At 37.5% G+C, this 10,042-nt stretch overlaps 1 long non-coding RNA gene across 1 annotated transcript; it reads right to left on the minus strand.

Annotated features, from left to right (window-relative positions):
* Positions 1-1,221: 1,221 nt before the first annotated feature.
* Positions 1,222-1,662, minus strand: LOC122134878. The gene is made up of 2 exons (XR_006153170.1): positions 1,519-1,662; positions 1,222-1,411 (listed from the first exon to the last, which is right to left on the minus strand). It is a non-coding gene; the product is annotated as an uncharacterized LOC122134878 (long non-coding RNA).
* Between the last annotated feature and the right edge of the window lie 8,380 nt (positions 1,663-10,042).

Here is a 10,042-nt window from a genome sequence, read left to right on the forward strand (position 1 = left end):
CCTCCGACTCTGAGTCTATGGTTGAGTTTGAGATTGTGAGAATCACCACATTACATCAAGAAATTACAGAAGACATACGGCAGGAAGCATCCTGAAAGTGTTTCACGTATTTCACGTATGATCATTAACAATAGATTCATTAATTGGTCTCCTAAAAGCCTCTTTTTATTATTTATTGGATTTTGAAATTGTATTAATCATGTGACCCATTGCAGCATTTTTGCATATTTGCAAAACATAGATGCAAACTAGTCGTTAAAAGGTGATGCTGCGGTCTCATGTATCTGTTTGGTAGAAAAAAAAACAACAGCTTGTGCATGAGAAAGTGTCTACTGCTGGATGATTGCATTTGATGTCAGTTTGTGCGTGTGTCTGAGTGGTCAATAGTGTCTGTGTGAGTGTGTATCAGTGTTGGTGTGTGTCTGAGGTTTCAATAGTGTCTGTGTGAGTGTGTATCAGTGTTGTGTGTGTGTCTGAGGTTTCAATAGTGTGTGTGTGAGTGTGTATCAGTGTTAGTGTGTGTGTCTGAGGTGTCAATAGTGTCTCTGTTTCAGTGTTGGTGGTGTGTCAGTGTGTCAGTAGTGTCTAGTGTGTATCAGTGTGTGTGTGTCTGAGGTTTCAATAGTGTATGTGTGAGTAGTCTGAAGGTGTCGGTGTGTTTGATCAGCATGTCAAATACTAAACTCATAAGTGCTGATGTTTGAACAAAAAAAGGTCTTAAGTCAAACAGTGACTAGTACCATGAAAATTTGAAATATTAATAGTGCTTTGTGTGCATAATGATCCATACAGTGATCCTGTGGTTAAGCATGTACTACACTCCCAGAAAAAAACAATACAAAGTTTGTCATGTGCAGCACCTTTTCAAAAGGTGCACCTTTATATGCATCTTATTTACCCCTTAAGGGTGTATATTAGTACCTTAATGATTGATACAAAGGCACCGCAGCACCAGTGAGAGCTTGTACCTTTCTTTCTGAAGGGTGTAGTTTTCAGCAGTTTCAATGAATTCTAAGCAGAACAATTCTTGATCCCTGTTTTGTCTTTATAAAGGTTATATCCTGGTTTTGTTTGTTTGATTGTTTGTTTGTTTGTTTCTGCCAGTGTCTGGGTCATTTTATGAATAAATGCAATACATGATTTACAGTTTGTGTTTGATGGTGGTTCATAATTTATTTTGTTTTCATCACCTTTGATGAGAAACTAACAATTTTTTTTTTCTTCAATAGCACAACAGAGCTCCTGTCCACAGGTAAAACAATGGTTGAAAATGAGAGTGTAAGATTAAGATGATGATCAGATAGAAAATCTCACCTTAAGTTTCCACTGATAATGGTAAAGATCAGACACAAGTAGACTGTGGACTGCTGAAGAGATCCGCTCCTGCTCCGCTTCCAGCTCTGTAACTCCACTTGAGGATCAGGGAACCAAACATGAGTAGAAATTTTAGTTAAATTTTATTTAAATTTAATTTTAGTAGAAAAAAAGCATTAGCAATGTTCTGGCAGATTTTAGTACCTTTGCTGGTGTGCTCTGAGTGGGTGGTGGTTTGCTGTTCAAAAGAGCCCAAGTGTCTGAAATGATACAGTGTCTGTCCAGGGCCCCGTGTCTGTCATATTCTGGTCTGTAGATATGTCTTGGGCCCCTCGTTCAATGTGCGTGTGAGGGGCCTCTTCACCTGATTCATCGTCCAGCAGTCTGGTCACTTTAAACAGCAGCACAGGATGAGGAATCATTCGTGTCTGGAACACAGGACTGAAACTTTGCCGGTAAACTTGACACACTCCTGCGTTCATAACTAACAAAAGTGACACAACGGGCTACTTTAACAACTCGTGCGGTAACCCGAACACGTGTGCAGGGACACTAAACCACTCTCTCTGATGTTTATAACACACCCGCGACACGAATATCATCTGCTAGGGGCTTTTTTATTTTATTTTTATTATTGAGTTGGTGTTGGTTTGCAGTCATGTTGTTTCATTTCACATTAATGACATCCCGCATCACATGTATGTGTCTCCACCATAGACTGTATAAAAATATGGACATAGTGTCCGTGACGTCACCCATAGATTCCTGAAGAGCGCTTTTGAAGCTCAAAGTTTGCAGAGCGGACCGTCGCCGTCTTGGCAGCGCGTCACCGCGCGACTCTCCCGGATAATCAAAAATGGGCAAAAAGTCGGGAGCTGGTTGCTAAAGCCATGCCCACCTAGCTCAACGGGCAGTGACAGCAGCGGCAATACACCTGTCACTCAAGTGGCCACGCCCTTAATTATGCAGAACTTTAATATAATTTAAACAGATGAGTTATAAAAAATGTCACCCCCTCACAGTTGTCATGAAGGGCAAAATTAGCTATATAGACCAAAATAATTTTTTTGAACCAGGCTGTAAACATGTTTTTTTTTTTTTGTTTTTTTTCTCTGCTGTATAGTTGGGCATTTTTAACATGGGGAGTCTATGGGACTGACTGCCTTTTGCAGCCAGCCTCAAGCGGCCAGTCGGTAAATTTCAGTTTTAGTCACTTCCTTGTTGGCTTCACGAGAGAGAGAGTGGGAGGTTGTTAGGGGGCCCTTGGCTTTAGGGGGCCCAAAGCGGTCGCCTACCTTTGCCTAATGGTAAAGTCTGTTCTGGAACTCCATTCATAAAAATGGAATTTACCGTGCAGTGTGGAATGTTACAGAATGAATGGTGCAGATGCGCGGTCTTGTTGGCTACTGAGGCATGCGTAACCCTACCAGTTGTTTGTAGTAGTGATAGTATTTTTTGCCATTTAATATTCACATACACCAGTCCATATCGGGGTTTGATTAAAGTGTACTGACTTATATTTGATTTATTCCTTCAAAAAATGATGAATTCCATGACATTCCTTGTTACACAGTAAAGTTCTGTTGTGTAGCACTTTGAATACAAAAAATTTAAGGGTTTGTTCATTGTTTGGAATTTTTCATTGAAAAAAAAAAAAAAAAATAATAATAATGTTTTTTTTTGCCTTCATTTGATTACCAGAATTTCTTAAATAAATCAAATAAAATACATAAATAAATAACAAAGAAAAGAAAATTTCATATGGCCCTATATTGTATACAAATTAATAAATTAAGTTGTTTTTTATGAATTCAATTAATTAGATACAGTATGTTTTTGATTAAACCATTAAAATGGAATACAGAAAATATTTAAATGTAAAGCACAGAATTTGGGCCTTAAGAATGTAGTTTTATGAAACTTTTAATTAACTGATGTTAAATTAAACAAACTTCACGATTTCAATTAACTAGACATATTTTTTTTATTACAATTTAATAAAAACCATCCATTAAAAAAAAAAAAAAAAAAAAAAAATGAATTCAGAAAATTTTAAAAGGGGTGAAAAAAAACTTAATTTGGCAAAGGTAATACGGATTTCATAGGGCCCTACAAATGAAAATATCATGCATCTGAATCTATAATTTAATGCTAAACAACAGTGTGTATGTTTATTGTTTTAAATGGTGCTCACTTGTTTCTGTGAATTAGAGGACGCATACACAAAGGCACACTTCATGTTTAGTTGAAATAATCCTTAAGTGTGCAAATTTCCTTCATTTTAATTTTTATTTTGTAATTAAAATAAATGTATTTTAAAGTTTAGAATTAGACAGCCTTATGTGGTGTAGACAATTGCTTTGTGAAAAATTACCCCACAGCACCATCTAGTGTCCAACCTGCTCTTTATACTATTATAACCTGTTTAAATGTGAACACAACATGAAGTGCAATGTTGTTCCTCTCCAGTAAACCCGAAGCCATTGTGTCATCTTATTATTATTATGATGATTTTACGGCGTTTGACATTCAGCTTATTCGAGCATTGTGTCTTCTTCTGTTGTTTCTATTTGGCGGTTTGGAAACGAAGTACATTACCGCCATCTGCAGGACTGAAGTGTGAACTCATTGGGATATAAAATTAAAAAAAAAACCCTAACCAAAATTCCTTCCAGTATTAAATCCTGTTTACAAGCTGGGTTTCTTTTAGAAAAGTCATGACAGCCTTAATTATATATTGTGTGCCAGGCAGACTCAATAAGTTTTTTAAGCTCAATCCATTATTTGATGCCCTCTGTAGTTCTTTCCTTTTTTCAGAATATTTCCTACATATCAGGAGTACATGTTTTACACTTTCCACTTCACTACAATGTATACATAATCCTGTCTGGTGTTTTCCTGTTAATCTTAAGCAACTGTTTAACCTTGTGTGCCCTATTTTGTTCGTCCTTTATGAAAGCCGCTCTGATACTTTGTAAATCACATAAAAATTTAAAAATCACTTCCTCCTGAACCCAATAAAAATGCCATAGTTGTTCGTCCTTTAATAAACCCTCTCATATACATCATAACAATAATGCCCTTAATGATAACTTTAATTTCTGATTTACTAAGTGGTATTTTTATATCTATATTTTCTTCTTTTGCCAATTTATCCACCTTTTTATTTCCCTCAGTACTCACATGCGCTGGAACCCACGTAAACTGTGTGTAACTTTTCTGTTTAGTTAGTCTAAAAATTAGTTGATTTATTTCATCTAAAAGATCTTGCTTGCACACAGATTTTCCACTCTGGATACTCGTCAAGGAGGACATGGAATCTGAGCATATGACTATCTTATGCGTCTTAACTTCCTCTAACCACTGTAGTGCTAGAATAATGGCCATTATTTCAGCTGAAAAGACTGATAGGTGATCTGAAATTCTTTTTTGAATGTTAATATTGTATTTTGGGATGAATACAGCTGCACCTGTTTTGCCAGTTATTGGATCGTCAGATGCATCTGTGTATATCTGTTTTATATCTTCATACCTGGTTTCTATATACTGTTGAATATTTTGATATATGCCAGATTTTAAAATGCCTTTTATTTCCATATTTACTACAGGAAAACAGAATAACCATGGTGGGATGGCAGTCATATTTATTGTCTTACAGCATGCAATAGTGTCTATTCCCATTTTCTTTGACTCTATTGCTTCTCTCCATCCAAAGCTACTAATATTGGTACGATCATATTCCCAACATTCTTCAAGTACCTTTTTTTTTTGCAGGGTGTGTTGTATAATGCCCATGCAGATTTGTCCAGTATGACATTGTTAGTTTGAGCCGTCTAATCTTTAATGGCATCTCTCCTACTTCTACTTGCATTGACAATACAGGTGACGTTCTGAGAGCTCCACAACACAACAGGGCCTTAACCTGCACCCTGTCTAAACCTGTCAATACAGTTTTTGCTGCAGAATTATACGCTATGCACCCATAATCAAGAATGGAGCAAATTAAGGCTATATATATTCGTTTCATAGATGTACCTGATGCACCCCATCTATATCCTGATATAAACATTTTAGTATATTTTATACCTCTCTTGCACTTATCTATCATGTTTTGAATATGGACTTTAAAAAGTAAGCTTAGTGTCAGAACCATACCACTAAATACCTTATGATCCTTTCTTGCTTGATTGACTGTCCATACAGTTTGATATCTAGTATAGGGTTTACCTGCTTTTTAGTGAAACATATATATTGCGTCTTTTCCACAGATAAACGAAAGCCCCACTCATATGACCATTTTCCAGCATGATCTATTGCTTTCTGCATTCTTGACTCCAGTATACTAATGTTACGACCCCTCACCCATAATGCCCCATCATCAGCATATAAGGCTTTACTCATTCTCTGCTCAACTCCAGAAAACACATCATCAGTCATTATGTTAAACAATATAGGGCTACATACACTCCCCTGAGGTGTGAGCATTGTGTCACCAATGAAAAGTAAAAAAGTAATTTGATGTGAGCGTGATGCATGGAGATGTGCCGTCACATCCTTTTAGTGCTGTTTAAATGCTGCTTGATGGTGATAGTAGCCTACAACATAATTGGTTTCGTTCGTCTAAATTTGAAGGCTTTTGAGCAGAACGGTTCTGAATGTTGTGGTTTACTATCCTCTGACCTGAAAATTCATATCACGTGAAACCTTGTTATTTATTTAATTATTATTATTATTTTTTAATATCACGTGAAACCGTGATCGTTATGTCACAGCATGACCTCATATTTGAATTAAAAGAACATACATTTAAAACGTCAGCACTGCAGGAAAGAGTAGATTGTATGTTTTTTTACATTTTAGATGCATATTATTATATTATTTATTATGTGGTAAATTATTTTTAAAACGACGCTGTAGAGCATGGTCATATCATTTCAGCATCCGAAGGAATTTTGCATGCTCAAAGACCGTGGCTTAAATCCAAACACAAAAAAGAAACTCTTATAAATTAGCAAAATATATCCCATAACATTAAAGCCTAAAATGTATTTACCTTTATTGAAAAGCACATCAAATAACTGATTTCAACATTTACTCTCCTATAATGCAGTATCAAGAAAAACACGCTGAGATTCTAGATTCATTATCCAGTCAGTATGCCACCAAAAAGGATTCATGTAATTAACGATTAAATTAACCTTACATTTCAGAAATATAGGGAAGCCTGCGTTGAAGTTTGGCCTCGAGCTGCAGCTGCTCTGCGGTTCATGATTGTCTGAGGTGAAATGCAACTTTAGCGGCATTGATTTGTATTTGTGAAAGACATTCATTCTCAATGCAGATGCTATCTCGACCAACCTTCATTACTTAGATTATTTAACTGCTTAAAAATTCATGTGATAAACGGGATTGAAGTCATTTCCTTTTGCTATTTCATGTTACCATCGGTTCTGTAGCAGTAGTAGTTTTCTCCAAAACAAACAAAGCAGAATTGTCAGTAGGTTATTTGTAGATAAACTATAAATATTATTGTAGGCTACTTTCCTGTCTCAACAGCAAGATTCCTGTTTGAGTCTATTTTTCCTTGCATAAATCAAAGATGGAGGCTGTATGTTTTTATATCAGGCTCAGCTATACATATAATGCTTGCCATTGTCATGCTTGTGTCGAGTTATTGTGGTGATAGTAAATCACAGCAGTTTCAGCTACCAGCAGAATAACAATAATACCCTCACATATTCCTGCTATAGGACCTGCAGACATGACTCTGTACTGATAAAGACAGATGGTTATAATTACTCGCAATCTGCTGATAATCGGTTTGATATTTTTGACTGATATTTACACAGTATTTTGGTCATCACTTTTATATTGATTTTAACTGATAAATGCCACCATCTAGTATTTTATTATTATTATTATTATTATTATTATAACAGGAGCTAAAACAGCATTAAAGCTCTCAGGAGAGTTTCTAGGATTTGAAAGCTTCGGGGCTAATGGGACTAAGATGAGAAGGTAAAGTTGAACTACTAAATGCTAGTGAACAACATTTCAAAGTGATGCTGGTCTAAAGCTGGAAAGCTCTGGGATGGTTGAGGAGACTGGCTGCACAAGACAGCAACAGCAACCTGAAGCTTTCACCTGCATGTTCACTGAAGCTAAGCAGGGCTGAGGCTGGTCAGTACCTGGATGGGATACGTTTGAGAAGACCAGGGCCCGGTTCCCCAAAAACGTTCTTATCGCTAAGTAGTTCTTAACCTATTCCTTAACCTCTCTCTTAATGTTATGGCACGATTCCCGACACGTTCGTACGCTAAGTATATCTTCTGTAAGTCACACTTTCGTAAGGTTGGTCTGGACCATGCGTAAGCTCTCTCTTAGCCTTGTTTGAGCTCAAGACGCTAGTTTGCCGCCACTTTGCAGCAGTCTTTAGAAAAATCAGCGCAGCACAGTACAAGTCCAACTATGGTATGTTGACAATGTTGTGGCTCAAAAATGATTTTATGTTATGGACATGTTAAGACTAATACTAAAATATGTTCACAATGGATACAGGCCCAGGGGCGTGTCTAGAGCATTTTAAATGGTGTGGCCAGTCTGGGGCACTGGATCAAAAGAGGTTGGCGGGGGGGAACATCTGCATATTTATGTGGGATTCACTCTCGAAGTAGCAGTGATTGACACAATGATGACCAAAGCAATAGACGGGAGAAAATATGTGAAAATGGGCATTAACACTAGAGCACCCTCACTAATTTTAGAAGCACCATCAGTGATTATTTCTGGAACCTGATTAATATGCTTTTATTGCAAAACTATATTGGCTACAAAAACAACAAAATACAAATCCACTTAATAAAACAATTGAATAAATGCATATTTATAAGTTAAGCACTTAACTAAAATAAGAAGGCTATTAATAAAATAAATAACTAAGGCTGACTATGATCAGCTTGCTTCCATTTAATGAGATAAGCCTACTCCTCATCTGAATTAGAAAAAAAAGTGCTTTTAGTCTTCAGTGATGCAAGAAAGTTTGAGCATAAACGTTATCTTTGAGCAAAAGCAGAGCCAATTCATAAAAGAGCAATGTATATTTAAAAGCACACATCCAGTTTTGTGTGAGTGAAGGAAATCCACTTGCGAGTGGAGATTCGTGCTCGCGCATTACATGGATCACGTAACATTATGTGCTCTCGATATGTCAAATATCACGCTATAGAAACAGCCTAAAATTAAGTATAAAGATGAGAAGAAAGTGGCCCTAGGCAGCTACACATGCCAGGATCCGCCACTGCCAGATGCAGTTAGAAATTTACTTAAAACAAGTCTATCGCAAGACATCTGGGGGGGGGGGTTGTCACGTAGACACGCCTCTGTTAACAGGCCCTATTTATGAAGTTGACTTTATTTGGTATCAAAACTAATATGGTGGTAATTAGCCTAGGCTATTTAGTAATGTCATTAAAGCGTTTAAATTGGCAATCAATTTTGATAATTAAAATCTGGCAAACAATTTGGCTCTAAATGGCTAAGATCTATAAATGGGTAAGCATGGTGGGGTCCAGTAAGCGACCAATCTATGGCACAGCGATTCAACGTGTCCTTGTATTGAATCAAAGACGGCGCCGGCCGTGGAGCCGTTTAGTCCATGTCAATTTTTTATTCGGCAAAACTTAAGCCCTTTTGACATTTTGCCTGACGTGCTATATAAAAAAAATCGCCTCCCAAGACAACTCATTATGGGAGCTGCTGGACCTTCTCAGACCTGCGCTTGCCAGGGTAAACGCGGTGGAATTTTGCTTTAAGCTCTGAAGTCCAGCTGCTTGCAGTGCTAAGATTTTTTGCTACAGGGAGCTTTCATCGAGGTCGTGGTAGAGGGCTATGGCCTAAGCAAGACCTCGGGTGTGGAGGTGCGTCCACACTGTCACCAATGCCCTGTGTCTGCCCAGATAACTTAAACTATGTTAAAGTAAATGTTACTGGAATAATCTGAGGAATGTTTCATTTGCATAGAACGTGTTGTCTTTCTTAACGCCGCAATGCACCTTCGCGTGAAGTGGAAAATCGATTCCTGAGCAATCGATGCCAACTTATTCAGCACCTTCACTTGGGACAGCGCCTTTGTAACGTCAGACGTAGAGGCAGCATGTTAAGAAGCTTCCTAAGGGACACTTCGGGGAACACACTTAGGAACATAAACAACTTTGGTAAGATATATCTTTCGAGTCTTCTTTAGCGCGCTAAGAGTGAGCGTTATCGGGGAACCGGGCCCAGGTTGCTGCTGGAAGAGGTGTTAGTGTGCCAGCAGGGGGAGCTCATCCTGTGCTCTGAGAGGGTCCTAATAAACTATAATGTAAAAAGGCACCTGTATATTTAATGTGAACCCCAGAGTCTTTCTCTGAAAGATTAGGGGGTGTAAAATACAATATAGCACGCAAATTGAGATCTCTTCCGCGTTTTTGTGCTTGGATGAACAAATTCCAGACAAGATTACATCAACATGCACATCTTGGTAAATTTCCTAAACACAGTCGGTTAGGCTTATGTCTTTAACGTAAACAGTTGAGAAAGAAAACGTGTGTGTATCAGTATATTGGCTGGGCTTTCGGTCTTAAAGTGAAGGCAGACAATAAACCTCTGTCAAAGAAAACAAAATCTCTCACTGCTCTTGAAGCTGAACAACTTTTGTAACTTTAATAAGGATATATTTCATTTTATACAG

Source organism: Cyprinus carpio, chromosome A22, assembly GCF_018340385.1.
Source record: "Cyprinus carpio isolate SPL01 chromosome A22, ASM1834038v1, whole genome shotgun sequence".
Lineage (NCBI taxonomy): Eukaryota > Metazoa > Chordata > Actinopteri > Cypriniformes > Cyprinidae > Cyprinus > Cyprinus carpio.